At 41.1% G+C, this 16540-nt stretch overlaps 1 protein-coding gene and 1 long non-coding RNA gene across 3 annotated transcripts in view; one reads left to right on the forward strand and one right to left on the reverse strand.

Annotated features, from left to right (window-relative positions):
* Window positions 1–1023: 1023 nt before the first annotated feature.
* Window positions 1024–16540, reverse strand: part of LOC136876154 (uncharacterized) — a 72797-nt gene continuing 57280 nt past the window's right edge. Inside the window, exons 3-4 of one of the 2 annotated variants that reach the window (XR_010860540.2) lie at window positions 2433–2740; window positions 1024–1204 (exon numbers count right to left, since the gene is read on the reverse strand). This is a non-coding gene — a long non-coding RNA (uncharacterized lncRNA). Of the gene's footprint in view, window positions 2741–16540 lie in introns of both variants that reach the window. The other variant, XR_011018453.1, reaches the window with a different exon arrangement.
* Window positions 11934–16540, forward strand: part of alpha4GT1 (alpha1,4-galactosyltransferase 1) — a 445964-nt gene continuing 441357 nt past the window's right edge. The window contains exon 1 of the mRNA XM_067149065.2: window positions 11934–12091. The gene's annotated coding sequence lies outside the window, so the exon portion shown is untranslated. The remainder of the gene's footprint in view (window positions 12092–16540) is intronic.

Here is a 16540-nt window from a genome sequence, read left to right on the forward strand (position 1 = left end):
AGGAAATACAGTAAAAGTTTCAGCAAACGCCATAAAACACCTTACGGTGTGAAATAATGGGCTGCTTTCCACGGTAGTATTCAAATAGAAGCAGCCTCTCTTGGTGCTATCCGAAGACGATTGTAACCTCCAACGGTATTCCGCATATATCCCGCAGAATGGCAGCTTGACGTCTCTCTCGCCTTCTACCCTAGGAACAACCACGAGTTTACAGGAACGATGACGAAAATGGCAATACGTTACTTAGCTGCCGTCAAGCAGCCAGAGACGTTGCCATGGTAACCGGTAGGTGCATTGTCGGTCTGTCGGTCACTCAATGTAGAGCATGAATCATCATCATCAGTGTTCTGCCATATGGCAGGTCTTCACATGGCAGCTCTGCACGCAATCCTGTCTCTTGCCATCCTCTTTGTTTCCTCATACTTGTTTTCTGTCTTGATACTGTCCAGCATCTGATATCTTCTTCGTCCTCTTTGTCTTTTTCCATTTACCGTTCCTTCTATAGCATCTATAAGCAAGCAATCTCTCCTCATCCAATGACCAATCTAATTGTGCTTTTTTTCTTGATTACTTTTAATATATTTCTCTCTTCCCCAACTCTTCTCAAGACTTCTCCATCCTTTACTTTTTCTATCCGTTGTATACTTTCCATTCTCCTCCAAATCCTCATCTCAAATGCTTCCAGTCTTCCTTCGTCTTCTTTTCTCAATATCCATGTCTCAGCTCCACACACTGCCACACTCCATATTGTGCCCTATAATGACTTACTCAACGTCAAGCCAATGCTGAGATCGGACCAAGTGTATTATAGTGAACAATACACTCACCGCCAAGTGAATCATTATGGCACATAGCTTACCTTGCATGACTATCCTCTTCATCAGCTCCGGCGTAACAGCATTCTTCAGGGGTATTGGGTAAGGAAAGGGTTAACGTAATAAAATAAATGAAGAGGAATACAAATGTGCAAGGTGTTAACTAACACTAGCCAAAAATATACCACGGTTGAGCTGCATTTCCGATTTTAACAAACTGGTTTATTACAATAATCTAAAAATTCTGACAATGAACAAGTATCAAAGAAATTTATATTACTGACATGATAGTCATAAACAAATTTAATTGGTTTCTTGACAAAACGGGTATCTCGATTGACATATAAAAGGTGTGGAGGAGAAGTCTTGCATCACGTAAACGTCAGGCACTGCAACAACCACCATAATTGTTACGTCAAATAAAATGAATTTAAACATAAATCTGCTCGTAGGCCACTCATATCTATAAAGAACCTAATTTTTTTCTAACATGAATCTATGCCTCAGTGCTCTTAATTATCCTACAAGTTCTAAACAAGCATCCAATATACACTCTATTGTCTGGAAATCGATCGCGAGACTCTCCCAAGTACAACAACCACATGACAACACATAAATGAGAAGAACATATATTTTACTTCATGCAGATACATTTAAACAGTAATGTGCCTCTTTGAATGACACCGACAATCGTGTATACCATTTCGTCTTCCGGACTATAATATAAAAAGGTCACTGCTCTCCCATATTCTTGACAGACAAACACACAGTTTCTACTTTCAGACATTCGTGTCCAGAGGTCAGAAACGACCCATATTAGCCTCTCAACACCTCGGCTTTTTGTACAAACTGAGCCGCCATTCCGTTCTGCCATAAATATCTCCCTCAGCTGACAGCACGTAAACAGAGACAAGGGGGCGACTCTCCATTCTTCTCGGCTCATGAATCTGACATACCTATTGCCCTCATTATAATATAATTACTACAGGCCATTTTATTCCTTTTATTACACATTTAACACTCTATCGCAGCATTGGTGGTCTCAGCGGCACATTCCTATACATACCCTGGCCTTCTTATTGGCACTCACATTCACAAATTATTACTTACCTATTATTTCTTATTCTCTTTAGGGCCTCATCTCAATACTCTGGGCACAATAACATTATTCCTCAATTATTATAGGATTCTTATGATATGACTTGCTCAGCTTGATACGCCAACCCGAGCGTATTTAAGAGATATAGAAGATCTTAGGCTTTCTTCACTCGACAACTAACATTACAGTCTACATTGCACATGCACCTTGTTAGTACCTAAACTGCTTGTCTTGGTTACACTCATATAAGACCGTATAGGTCCCGGTGAAATGAAATGCACGATCTCAATTTCCCTACCTTGAATATAAGACCTGCAATAATGACACTAACGAAACAAATTAGACTAACAACATGCAATATTAACAATCTAACCAAGCTTGATTCCTGGGGCATAAATTCTATTTACACGGGCATTCATATCCTAACCTATTTACATATTGGCAGAAGGCCAAATCTATCTACAATTTAACTAACCATTATCGTATTGCTGCATACTTAAACGATGGAATTATCTGACCTGTGTCTGACGATGTAACTGAACAGTCCCCCTGTTGACATTGCGAATTTACGCCATCATGTTGACGTTAGAAGCTGGTGACAGCACTCGTGGTTCGATGACTGGTGACATCCTGGTCGGCTGTGATGTTCTCTGCAGCTCGTTCAGGTGACTTGATGGTCGCCTCCTCGATGTCGTGATGATTGGACGTCGCCAATGGTCCTGGTTTGCACCTCGATGCCGTGAAGAATACTCGACAGCTTCGGTCCTAACTACCGCTTCACCGTGATGGATGAGCAGTGTCCAGTCCACTCGTGATGTAGGAGAAACTGTAAGGAAAATCACATTACAATGTGTCCTCCGTTCGATGCCTATATCGCCCCTCTAATCTTTTCTTTTAATCTCGTAATATCAGGTCACATTCTGAGCGTTATCCTAGTAATAAAGTTACTCAACTCTCAACTGCACTGCACTTTACTCTTGACTGCTCTCTCCACTGACCGAATTACATTCATTTCAATCTTCTGAGCCTACACTAGTATGTGTCATTCGTTTAGGACAATATGGACCTCAAATTATGCGATGTGACTATGCACGAACAGCATTACTAGCAGCAGAATATTCTCACATGAAAACAGGTCAACACTTGCTGTATAAAGTTCTGATCTCTATTATAAATGGTTGTTACTTACACCTCTTAAGTATAAGGTGAACTCTGACTGCGTTGCTTGTAGATGAAGGCGGTCTTCTCTTCGCTGAGCAGCGGCGTGACAGACACCTACGTGACAGCGATACACACAGTGAATGACTCTAGCGCGCTCGGCAGTCGTATATATTAGCAGTCTCGCATCCACGCTACCAAGCTCTACGTGTGTGGGCTTCACGCGCGCGCCCGCGGTGTGGAAAATTTCTCCCACAATATGCATATTAAGTACTTATACTTTCATTGTGATTACAACTATAACAATGCCGCATATCAAAATTTTCATTAAAATATCCTGATTGCAGTTCGTGTATCCAATCCTCTGTATTCATCTTGTAATCGAAGATATTGAACACATTCCTTTCCTTCCAATGTAAAATTCCCGCGATATCTCACAGAGCTGCGTGCGTCCCAAGCTGCAAGTGAAGAGGTTCGCTGGGGTAATAAATTTGAATGAGCATCTAGAAACTTCAGCTCGCTTTTGACGCTACGTTCTCACGAAAAGCGCGCACTCTCAGATACTCTTACAGAATAAAATGCCACCCAAGGCGCTTTCTTTGTGGTCTCATACAATTCCCGTAATTATTATAAAATCAGCATTCTTTGACCATGAACAGAATGGTTCGATATAAAGCATTTCACGAATCGCTTCCTCAAGTCTCTATCCATGTCCCCACAAAAAGTATACTCTTCTTATTAAATGCTTCCTTCGCAATCGCAGTACTAGTTTTCACCTCTCGACTGCACCTCATGTCCTCTGTTAATACACTTCCCAGGTATTTGAAAGCATCCACCTGTTCTATTATTTTCTGTCCTAACTCTATGTTTGTCTTCACTTTTCTTGTACTTATCACCATACATTTTGTCTTTTTCTAATTCGTTCTCATTCCAAATTCTTCACAGACAGCATTTAGATCTCTTAGCATCGTCGTCATAGCTCGTTCACTCTCTGCCAGTAGAACCATGTCATCAGAAAATCTAATACATTCTATTCTCCTACCACCAAATTTCACTCATCTTTTTCCATTCATGCATTTCTGGACAATCTCTTCCACATACATGTTGAAAAGTATTGGGGAGAGACAGCAGCCTTGTCTTACTCCCCTTCCAATTATGGTTTCCTCTGTCATCTCATTCCCTATCTGCACTCTTATCTTCTGCTGTAGATACAGATTGTTAATCAGCCTTCTCTCCTTCCAATCGACTCCGTTCCTGCTTAGAATGTCCATTAACTTTATCCACTGTACTCTGCCAAAAGCTTTTTCCAGGTCAATGAACATAGCATATATTTTTCTTCCTCTTTCAATGTATCTCTCATCTAATGTTCTTAATAGTTCAATTGCATCCCGTGTTCCTTTATCTCTCATGAAGCCATACTGTTCCTCAGAGATACAGTTGTCTAGCCTTCCATGAAGTCTTCTGTTCAGTACTCCCAGTAATACTTTGGCTGCATGTTTGATCAGACTGATGGTTCTAAAATCTTCACATTTCGTTGAATTCTTTTTCTTTTCAATCGGTACCATTACTAGTGAAAGAAAATCATCTGGCCATTCGCCAGTTTCATTTAGCTCTTTTTTTTTTTGCTAGGGGCTTTACGTCGCACCGACACAGATAGGTCTTACGGCGACGATGGGATAGGAAAGGCCTAGGAGTTGGAAGGAAGCGGCCGTGGCCTTAATTAAGGTACAGCCCCAGCATTTGCCTGGTGTGAAAATGGGAAACCACGGAAAACCATCTTCAGGGCTGCCGATAGTGGGATTCGAACCTACTATCTCCCGGATGCAAGCTCACAGCCGCGCGCCTCTACGCGCACGGCCAACTCGCCCGGTATTTAGCTTATTACAGAGATATGTTATCTCTTTCGCTCCTTTATTTACAAGAATCTTAAAACGTTCTACCGGTAATCCGCCAATCCCACTTGCTTTGCGATTCTTAATTTCTTTTAGAGAGTTTTCTACCTCCCCTTCCAGAATGCTGTATCCTTTTTCATCTTCTATTACTCTTGTCTCATCGTCTATATCATCATCAGATCCAGCAAGGAAGACATGGATGAAAGAGAGATATGAGGAAATAGAGAAACTAGAAAAGGAAGGGAAATATGAAATGATGTATAAATTACCTTCTGAATTGGTATTTGAAGGGAGGAAAAGCAGGACCAGTATGGAAATAGAAAGAAATGATGGCACATTATTGTATAAACCTGAGGAAGTAAGAGAAAGGTGGAAAGAGTATGTAGAGTGCCTCTATGAGTATGGTCAAGAACAGAGCATGAAACCCGCAGAAAATAGTAATTTTCTCCGTCCTTTGAAGAGTAAGCGAAATTATGTACATAAGAAAGTTGTTTCATATGAACGGACTTTTCACATACAGTCCGTGGATTTTACAGAAAATCAATAGTATAAAAGAAAATTGAAGAAAACTGTTATTGTTTTCCTATAAACCCAGAGCCTACTTAGTGATTTTTACGTGATAAGCATATTTGAACCTTCCCCTGGATGACTACACTCTAAATATTAAGTTTGGACGAGATCTATCCAGCCGTTTCGCCGTGAAGTTGGAAAAAACAGACAAACAGACACGAAAGCTAAAAAACACTGATACTGTCTTGAGATTACCTAAAACGTATACATATCTGAAAAGTTGGCAAAATAAACGAAATTACAGACAGCGGATCCCCTACAACTTTACTTATATGGACATGTGCACGTAGGTGCGCTAAAATTAAAGTGATAACAGAAAAATTATAAAATTCCGGCGATAGGGCTACTTGCTACTTTCTTAACGGTGCACCAACGGATCGAAGGTTTTCGGGGACGAAAGGATGGGAAATGGCTACGATTAGGAAGGTAACGGTCGTCACCTTAATTAAGGTACAGCCCCAGCATTTTTCTGGTGTGAAAATAGGAAACCACAGAAAAATATCTTCAGGGCTGCCGACGATGTGATTCGAACCCACTGTCTCCCGAATACAAACTACAGGCAGATGTTGATTGGTTGAAGTTCCAGTTATTCTTATACTGGATTAGTCACTGGGGCCATGAACTAAAAAGTCAGAAATAAAAGGATCTCTACAAAATATTGATACATTTAAATTGTTGCCTATCTTCAATATTTACTTTCCGGTCTAGAAAGCCAAGATTGTTTTTAATTTTTTTTTTTTTTTTGCAAATTGCTTTAAGTCACACTGACACAGATAGGTCTTATGCGACGATGGGACAGGAATGGGGAGGAAGCGGCCGTGGCCTTAATGATTAAGGTACAGCCCCAGCATTTGCCTGGTGTGAAAATTGAAAGCCATCTTCAGGGCTGCCGACAGTGGGGTTCGAACCCACTATCTCCCGAATACCGGATACTGACCGCACAAAGCCAATAATAGCGGCCGAATGAATTAATCGTGACGACTACACGGCACCTCGTAATCTGCAGGCCTTTGGGCTGAGCAGTGGTCGCTTGGTAGGCCAAGGCCCTTTTGGGCTCTTTCGCCACGGTGTTTGGTTTGATTTGGTTCACTATTTACTTTGGCAAAATATACTTTTATTTTATTGAAAACTAGCGAATGTACCCGTGCTTCGCTACGGTATTCTACATTGTATTCGAATATCGAAGTAAATAGTGCACATGCAGTAAATAAGATTGTTCTAAAATTGCATATCTCTTAGCGTTATCCGAGAAAGAGCATGGGGAGGTCCCCGTACGTTGTTTCCAATGTAAAGTGTTTGTTACGGATTTGTGATATAACGGCAGGCTCACTTGCCTACTGGCATTCACAATCGAGTTGGGAAGTTTACATTACAATTGCAGGCCCCATTGCCTACTACGCGCACAGAATAGATTTGGGGAGTTTTCGTTAAAATGGCAGCCCCCTTTCCTACTTCCAGACAAATTACAGTTGAGGAGTTTCTATTATAATGGCAGGCAATTACCCTACTATCACTCGAAATTGAGTTGTGCAGTTATCATTATATGCCAGGCCCATTTTCCTACTGCCAGCCAGCTTACTGCCAGTCACACCAAGTTGGTGAAATTCCATCAAAATAGCAGGCCACTATGCCTAATGCCAGTCACATTTTAGATGAGGACATTTCTTTATAATGGCGGGCACCCTTGCCTACTGCCAAACACAATCGGTTAGGGGAGTTTTAAACAAAACTGCATGCTCACTTGCCTTCTGCAAGTCAAATCGAGAAGGGAACTATTCATTACAATCGTAGGCCTTCCTTAAAAATGACCGTTACACAGGAGTTGGAGAAGGAACCCTTTCCTACTGCCAGTCAAAGTCGGTGTGGGGAGTACTGATTACAATAGCAGACCCACCCTTTCTCGATCGCTAAAAATCGACATCAATATATATATAAATCGACATACAAAAGTGTATGCGTGTTTACAATATTGAAGACCTTCATTTACAGATTAACTGCTACTAAACGTACGTCATATCGACAAAGGATTATACTATAAGACACGCCGGATTTAGTGGCCTAAATGGCTGGTCCTATGATATGTCATCTATTCTTGGGTCAGAATGAGTTAGAAACGTGGAACAGGGTAAAGGTTTTGTAAGATTATCTCACATTACATTACTTTTCAGGTAATTATGTGACAGCTACATACATAGCATTTGGCTCAGATATGGCTACTGGGTGGGCCAATTTTCGTGAAGTGTTTGATGATTCTGTATTTCATATAAGTAATTGAAAGTGTGAATTATGCATGAGAAAATTCCAAATTGACTTAACATCGATTAATAGAGAAAAATCAAACGTAAAAGGGATACAGATACGGCAAAAAGTCATAAGAACAAGGTTGTAGATCATTCCAAATTGAACGGAGATTGTGCAATCCGTTATGTAATAGGAATTTCCGAAGGTCTGCACAATCATTAAAATTGCCTGCATATTTCGATATTCTTCGGGGATAAAAAGTTAAAAATTTAATGATCTAGGATGTTTTCCGTTCGTTACAGGCTAAAACGTATAATTTTGTCAAATTTAAATTATCCTCTTTTTCTTCTGGCAGATTATGCCGCAATCTGGATTTTGGGCGAGGCGGGTAAAAATTAGAACTTTCAGGAAACTAAACCAAAAATTATGGAGATGGTCATTATTACCCCTTAAACGGAAAGCTGTACGAAAATTTCGCCAAAATAGTCGGTGTAGAGGCACACAGTCGTTACGATTTGATTTATATAGATAAGGAATCTGCACCATGTAAAACACCTTTCGGGCTATCTCCGCTGGACTTAACCTGCAAAAGTGACCATTCATGATATCTCCCTTATTAATCCTCCTGACGAAAAAATGCACATGAAAAAAAAAGTTTAGAGGTGGAATTCCATCACGTTTGGTCGATTTCCAGTCAGGTTGGTCTTGTTATGTATATATTGTGGTAGAGTAAAATCACCATTTCGGTTCCCTATAAACCGCCAGTCCATTCCGGAACATGAAATGTTATTTACGTTTAAAACCTACCTTTGGACAAGTGGATGCTAAATATAAATTTTGGTTCGAATGTCTTCAGTAGTTTTCAAGCTGTAAGGAATACGCTTTACACGCACCCGCTCGTGAGTTAAGTCCGGTGGGACTTGTACAGAAAAACGGTCCGTTATTGATATCTCCCTTATTAATCCTCGTATCGAAATGATGCACATGAGAAAAAAGGTTTAGAAATTAATTTCTACCAAGGTAGGTAGATTTCCATTAAGTTTGGTTGTGTATATTTTGTGGAAGTACAAAATCACTGTTTCGGTTTCGTATAAACCACCAGTCAGTTCAGGGATTTAGAAACAATATTTGCCATAAAACCTATCAAGGTCAGGTGTATTCTAAATATGAGTCTTGGTGGAAATACATCCAGTAGTTTGTAGCACTCGCGTACATACGGCGTAATTAAGGAAGAAAATAATACAGTCAAGAAAGTTGAAAGTAATAGAAAATGGATTATAACTGAGGACAGCCGGATAACGACAATTATGTAAATGCCAAGTGAATGTATTGGAAAATCAAATGCCCCTCAATAAATTATGCTAGTGTGAGTTATGGATATAATAAAGCGGTAACAGAGGAGAAATTTAGGTCCAGTGATTCTTAGGCAAACAAATAATAAGATGACTAATGGTGTTATTACTTAATCTATTCGAGGGCGGTTATAACATCCAACGATATTCCGCCAATATCCCGCAGATAGGCCGATTGACGCCTTTCTTGCCTTCTACCCAAGGTCTGTTAGGTCATCAGCCCAGAGGCTGGTTGGATCCTCAAACAGCACCACCAACGGTTATGCGGTTATAAGGAAATCCCAAAAACCAATGGCAGCACCAAAATGAGGCATACTAGGCAATATGAGGAGTGAGGTAGTTTGCCATTGCTTTCCTCACTGGATCAGGAAGTACTATTGCAGCATGACTGACCCTATGAGCAGCACCTTTCATAACACTCAGATGCACTAGTCATGCTCTGAATGTCATTACTCAACACTGCCCATACCCCAGCAACTTCCATACTGTCACAGCCATGGATGTTGACTGGGACTTCGGTGGAAGCTACACTTTACTCTGGCCTGTGCCAAGAGATGGATGCAAAAGTACTGTATCCATCAAGAAATGACGGCAGGCAGCTACCCAAGGAATAACCACGAATTTAAAAGCATGATGAGGAAAATGGCAATACGTTACTTCCCCGCTGGCATGCAGTCAGAGACGTTGCCATGGTAACCTGTAGGTTCGTTGTCGGTCTGTCGGTCACTCAATGCAGAGCATGATACCAGCGGAAAATTGTAAATTTCTCCGTCATGTGAAGAGTAAGGTAAATTATGAACATAATGAAAGTTGTTTATAATGAAGAGACGTTTCACGTACGGTAAACTAAGCTTACAAAAATCAATAGTATAAGAGAAAATGGAGGAAAACCATTTTGGTTTTCCTATAAACCCCCCGTCTATTCAAAGATTTTAAAACAATATGCATATTGAAACCTTCCCCGGGATGAGTATACTCTAAATATGAAGTTTGGTTGAGATCTATCCAGTCGTTTCGACGTGATGGTGGAAAAAACATTCTGGTTTTCCTATAAACCACCCGTGTATTCAAAGATTTTAAAACTATATGCATATCGAAACCTTCCCCGGGATGAGTATACTCTAAATATGAAGTTTGGTTGAGATCTATCCAGCCGTTTCGACGTGATGGTGGAACAGACAAACAGACAGACAAACAGACAAATAGACAAGAAACGTAAAAACCACCGATTCGGTCTTGAGTTGACCTAAAACGGATAAATATCTGAAAAATTGTCAAAACGAAAGAAATTACAGACAGCTGACCCCCTACAATTTTATTTATATAGATAGTACCGTACGTACAAAATTTATTTAGAGACATAACATGTTCTATCTGAGACGAAACATGTTTTTAAATTTACTTTTGTACAATATTTGTTTTATGTCGCACTGACACAGACAGGTCTTACGACGTTGATGCTCCGGGAAAGGGCTAGGAGTGGACAGGAAGCGGCCGTGGCCCCAAGCATTTGTCTGGTGTGAAAATGGGAAACCACGGAGAACCATCTTCAGGGCTGCTGACAGTGGAGTTCGAACTCACTATCTCCCGAATGCAAGCTCACAGCTGCGGGAACCTAACCGCACGGCCAACTCGCTTGTTACGAAACATTTATCTTTTCGTGTGTTGTTCCAAGAAGTTAATCTTGTTGTTGTTGTTTGAGTCATCAGTCCATAGACTGGTTTGATGCAGCTCTCCATGCCACCCTATGCTATGCTAACCTTTTCATTTCTACGTAACTACTGCATCATACATCAGCTCTAATCTGCTTGTCATAGTCATACCTTGCTCTGCCCCTACCGTTCTTACCACCTGCACTTCCTTCAAAAACCAACTGAACCAGTCTTGGGTGTCTTAAGATTTGTCCTATCATTCTATCTCTTCTTCTTGTCAAATTTAGCCAAATCGATCTCCTCTCGCCAATTCGACTCAGTATCTCTTCATTTGTGATTCGATCCATCCATCTCACCTTCAGCATTCTTCTGTAACACCACATTTCAAAAGCTTCTATTCTCTTTCTTTCTGAGCTAGTTATCGTCCATGTTTCACTTCCATACAATGCCACGCTCCACACGAAAGTCTTCAAAAACCTCTTTCTAATTCCGATATCAATGTTTGAAATGAGCAAATTTCTTTTCATACGAAAGCTCTTCGCTGCTTGTGCTAATCTGCATTTTATGTCCTCCTTACTTTTGCCATCGTTAGTTATTTTACTACCCAAGTAACAATATTCATCTACTTCCTTTAAGACTTCATTTCCTAATTTAATATTTCCTGCATCACCTGCCTTCGTTCGACTGCACTCCATTAAGTATGAATTATGTATTTGTTCAACTGAGTAGTGGTATGAGCTTTGTTCAATTTACTTGATGAACGTCTTATCAGTTATATTGTACATGTTTTGGTAGTTCATTGTATTCTCATCCCGTCGTCGACATAACTGTCTGGGTCAGCGAGACGTAAAACAGTGAAAGAAAGAAACGGAACAGTGGTTAACTGAAATGTAACCATCTTCTCTTCTCATAACAACACTTCGTTGGTCGCCAACTCCTAACATATTTTACAGGAATTAAAAGCCTAGAAACCACCTTCCAGAGATCTGAACGCGTCACGTACCACGGTTTGAAAACTTCTGCACGAACCGATGGCTGTTGTCACTCGTGTGGTGAGAGAGGGAAGCCCAGGTCTGTGTAGCCAAGGGAACTTGAATACCCCTCCCTCCCCCACCTTGCTCTGACCGCTTGAGAGACCCTACCAGCAGCGGGCAGCCAGGTACTTATGCTTGCAGTTTCCTCTTCCAGTCTAGTCAGTGTTCACGTGAGCTGTGTTGTGCGCGCAAAGTGACTGTTTCAAGGAGAATGGTTCCTTCAAGGAAAGTGTGCAGTGGAGACATATAAAACTTCTGCGTTTGATGGGCGCCAAAGTGTGAGTTTTTGTTCATTCACGTACTTTTCAGTACCTCGTACGTTTGTGTGTGTGTAATATCTCAGATACCTTGGTGTTTATGTTAGTGTGTGCAGGCTGATAGCCGAGTGACACGGTTACTGGCTTGTTGCTTAGGAGGCAGTGGTTCAAATTCCGACAGATATACTGTAAGTGGAATTTAAAGAAATGAAAAAGTCACGTTGCTTTGTTTCGGATTCCACGTACCGTACAAGTGGAGGTATTATGGCTCATTGCGATATAAACTGTCTTGTAAAACTACAAGCTATTTGCTGTGTGAGAGAGAGCGAGAGATGGAGAGAGAGAGAGAGAGAGAGAGTGTGTGTGTGTGTGTGTGTGTGTGTGTGTGTGTGTGTGTGTGTGTGTGTGTGTGTGTGTGATGGCCAGATAATATACTCCTTCTGGCATAAAAGTGTACACCCATTTTAATCTCTCAAAAGTTCGAAGTTGCTTCTTTTTCTGTTCCTTTAACTGTGAATAATTACATATTTTTAATACCTACTACACTGTATCAGGCCTCCGTGACTTCGGCGGTAGTGCGCCGGCCTTTCACCGCTGGGTTCCGTGGTTCAAATTCCGGTCACTCCATGCGACATTTGTGCTGTACAAAGCGTAGGCGGGACAGGTTTTTCTCCGGGTACTCCGGTTTTTCCTGCCATCGTTCATTCCAGCAATACTCTCCTATATCATTTCATTTCATCCGTCAGTCATTAATCATTGCCCCAGAGGAGTGCGACAGGCTTCGGTAGCCGGCACAATTCCTATCTTCGCCGCTAGATGGGAGCTTCATTCATTTCATTCCTGACCAGGTCAAATGACTGGAAACAGGCTGTGGATTTTCATTTTTACTGCAATGTATCAAAATGTGTTGACAACCACGTGGATGAATAGGACAAAGAGGAAGAAACGTAAGATGGTTGAATGTCAGATTCGGAAATACAAAAACTGAACAGCTGGATTATTTAAAGTATATAGGAAGTGTACTTTCCAGGATGGTAATATAATAAGTGAAAATGAATCAATTAAGGTGGAAGGCGTAGTTATTTCGTAAGGAAGAAGTCAGTTATAGGGGGAAGCAACCGTGGATTCAAGATGTCTTATTCAAATGTTACAAGTAACATGCATGAAAGTAGCGAGAATGATAGCTGGTACAAACAGGTGGGTACTCGGAATGAGGAAATAAAGGCTGTTAGGTATAACCTCGATGGATGGGGAGCAGTACGCATTTATTTATCTCTTGTGTGAGTATTTTATCGCACACGAATGTCGGAGTCTATTCAGTTATGTCAAACTGCTTGCAAGAAGAACGTGGTTAATTTTAGTGTTGATATTTTTGTGTTGAGATTCGGAAAGACTGCCTGCTGTCATTTCTTGATGGATGCAGTACTTTTGCATCTCTTGGCACAGGCCAGAGTAAAGTGTAGCTTCCACCGAAGTCCCAGTCAACATCCATGGCTGTGACAATATGGAAGTTGCTGGGGTATGGGTAGTGCTGAGTAATGACATTCAGAGCACGACTAGTGCATCTGAGTGTTATGAAAGGTGCTGCTCATAGGGTCAGTCGTGCTGCAATAGTACTTTCTGACCCAGTGAGGAAAGGAATGCCAAACTACCTCACTCCTCATCTTGCCTAGTATGCCTCATTTTGGTGCTGCCATTGTATTTTGGGGTTTCCTTATAACCGCATAACCTTTGGTGGTGCTATTTGAGGATCCAATCAGTCTCTGGGCTGATGACCTAACAGACAGACATTCGGAAAGAAAAAAAAGAACACCCGTGAAACTCATTGTCAAGAATCCCGCAAAGAATTCATACAGGCTGTTAAATACCATCTTAAGTATATCTATCGAAAATGTGGAAATCATTTCGTTGTGAATAATATCCAGTTAATTATTGTACACAACTAGGTGAAACTCTCCATAACCCTCACCAGCATAAATAACATAATAATCATGGCCGGCGGTGGCGCATGGAGTCTGCCATTGGTTGAAGATTTTTTTTTTTTTTGCTAGGGGCTTTACGTCGCACCGACACAGATAGGTCTTATGGCGACGATGGGATAGGAAAGGCCTAGGAGTTGGAAGGAAGCGGCCGTGGCCTTAATTAAGGTACAGCCCCAGCATTTGCCTGGTGTGAAAATGGGAAACCACGGAAAACCATCTTCAGGGCTGCCGATAGTGGGATTCGAACCTACTATCTCCCTGGTTGAAGATTAGGCTAATGAAACGTCGCTCACATAATTCAAGACTGCGAGAAGTTATGACCAACTTAGGCGGTATAAAAGACCTAAAATAATGAGGCAATGTTACCGACACACTAATCATCGTTGTAGCCGGGAGGAAGAATGGATGGAAAGAATAAGCATATACAGTTAAGAAGAAGAAGAAGAAGAACATATCGCTGTCTTGAATTATGGTAGTGACGTTTCATAGGGCAAATCTTCAGCCAGTGGCAGAGTCCATTCGTGCTACCGCCAGCCATGAGTTCATATCAATAACAAAGGCAAATAATAACACGTTTAAGTAGTTGAGAGGTAGCGATACAGTAATTACGAATCTCGCCACTGTAAAGCACAGATTGCGCTGTTGTCACTCTTGGAGTACCTCCACTCATGATTTCATATCAAATAATAACATTTTTAAATGGTTCAGAACTAGCGATACAGTAATTACAGATCTCGCTACTGTAAAACATAGATTTCACTGTTGTCACTCTTGGAATTCATATGATCCAAATAATGGAAACAGAATTATATGTATACAAGAGAAGCAGTAGCATTTTTAACTGGACCAGGGCCAGATCTGACGGTAACGTGAAACTGGACACAGTAAGGTGTATATTGCGCTGATGTCAACAGGCCTAAAGCCACTTCGCGGCCCTAACCTGGGGCTTACGCCCCCAGACCCCCTTGGCTTTATTACAGTCCAGTGGGTTTGCCTCTAGTCAGACCTAACCAATCCAGACCAATGGTTTTGTCACTAGCCGGACCTAGCCTATCCAGTCAAATGATTTTTGTCACTAGCCGGGCCGGATAAATAATAATACTTTTAAATGGTCCAAGGCTAGCCAAAACGTTTCGTCCAGGGGAAAAGAAGCATGATGATTATTGTAAAATTTGACCACTGTAAAGTATATATTGCGCTGATGTCAGTCTTATAATTGATACGAGGGAGGAATGGAAACATCTGTGATTGTTCCATGACTAGCCCTATTTTTCTGAAAAGTAACACTTATGGTCCAGGGTAGACGAATGTTGAAAAATTATTTCATACACACACATAAACAACGTTTAACGTACATAGGATGAGGGAAGGAAGGAAGGAAGGAAGATCGAAATTGAGCATACCTTATTGAAGAGCATCTAAAGAATAATTCGTTCCCTCGCGGAACACAGAGTTTGGTGCTATGCCCACGTTTCTCACAATTCCTTTCCCTAGTTATCAGGCCGTGGTGAACATAAAACAACAAATCTTCAAACTTACTCTTGAAATAATTAAAATCAGTAATTTTGACATAGCAACCTCGACACGGAACAACATCCATGTTTAACAATACCTTGTTGATTACCATAGCAACGTAGGCCTATAATTTATGACCGTAGCAACTAATCACGAAGCAACTAAACAGCCTGACCAAAGTTGGTACTAGGAACTAAGTTAAGTTGGTACCAGGAACTAAGTAGCAGGGAGTAAAGAATACAGAGAGCTATCCGCTACCCTACTCTCTGTGGCTATCGCTTGAAGCCAGCGGCCACGCCCCCCATGGTTAGCAAAACATGGCAATTCTTACGTTGTGGATATATACAAACTAAGATATTTTCTCGGGAGTAGGAAAACTTCGAATCGCTCAATTAAGTACGATCGTTTTCAAAATAATACGGCGATTAAGTGTAACAAAATTTTCTGGCAAACAGACCTATTAATGCTTTTTTTACTGAGCTGTAAGGAAGCGTTTCTCATGACCCGCAGCCTTTAATGTACTCTTTCGCTAGTTGACTATTGGTACTATAAACCGAGTATTGCCGGGCTGAGTGGCTCAGACGGTTAAGGCGCTGGCCTTCTAACCCCAACTTGGCAGGTTCGATCCTAGCTCAGACCGGTGGTATTTGAAGGTGCTTAAATACGACAGCCCCGTGTCGGTAGATTTACTGGCACGTAAAAGAACTCCTGCGGGACTAAATTCCGGGACGTAAAGCAAATAACATTATAAAAAAACCGAGTATCTTAAAAACAGGAGATGCAAATCTTCACCAGATATCAGTAAAGATAAGGAGTAGGCTATTAATAAGGGCATACCGCAATCTGAATGCTTTACGGGAATGCGCAATAAATCACCAAACTAGGCTTAGCAACATTGCTTACTACATATTTTGGAGTGGTAGTGGTGATTATTGTTTTAATAGGAAGTACAACCATCAAGTAAACCATCCTC

Source organism: Anabrus simplex, chromosome 6 (genome assembly GCF_040414725.1).
Source record: "Anabrus simplex isolate iqAnaSimp1 chromosome 6, ASM4041472v1, whole genome shotgun sequence".
NCBI lineage: Eukaryota > Metazoa > Arthropoda > Insecta > Orthoptera > Tettigoniidae > Anabrus > Anabrus simplex.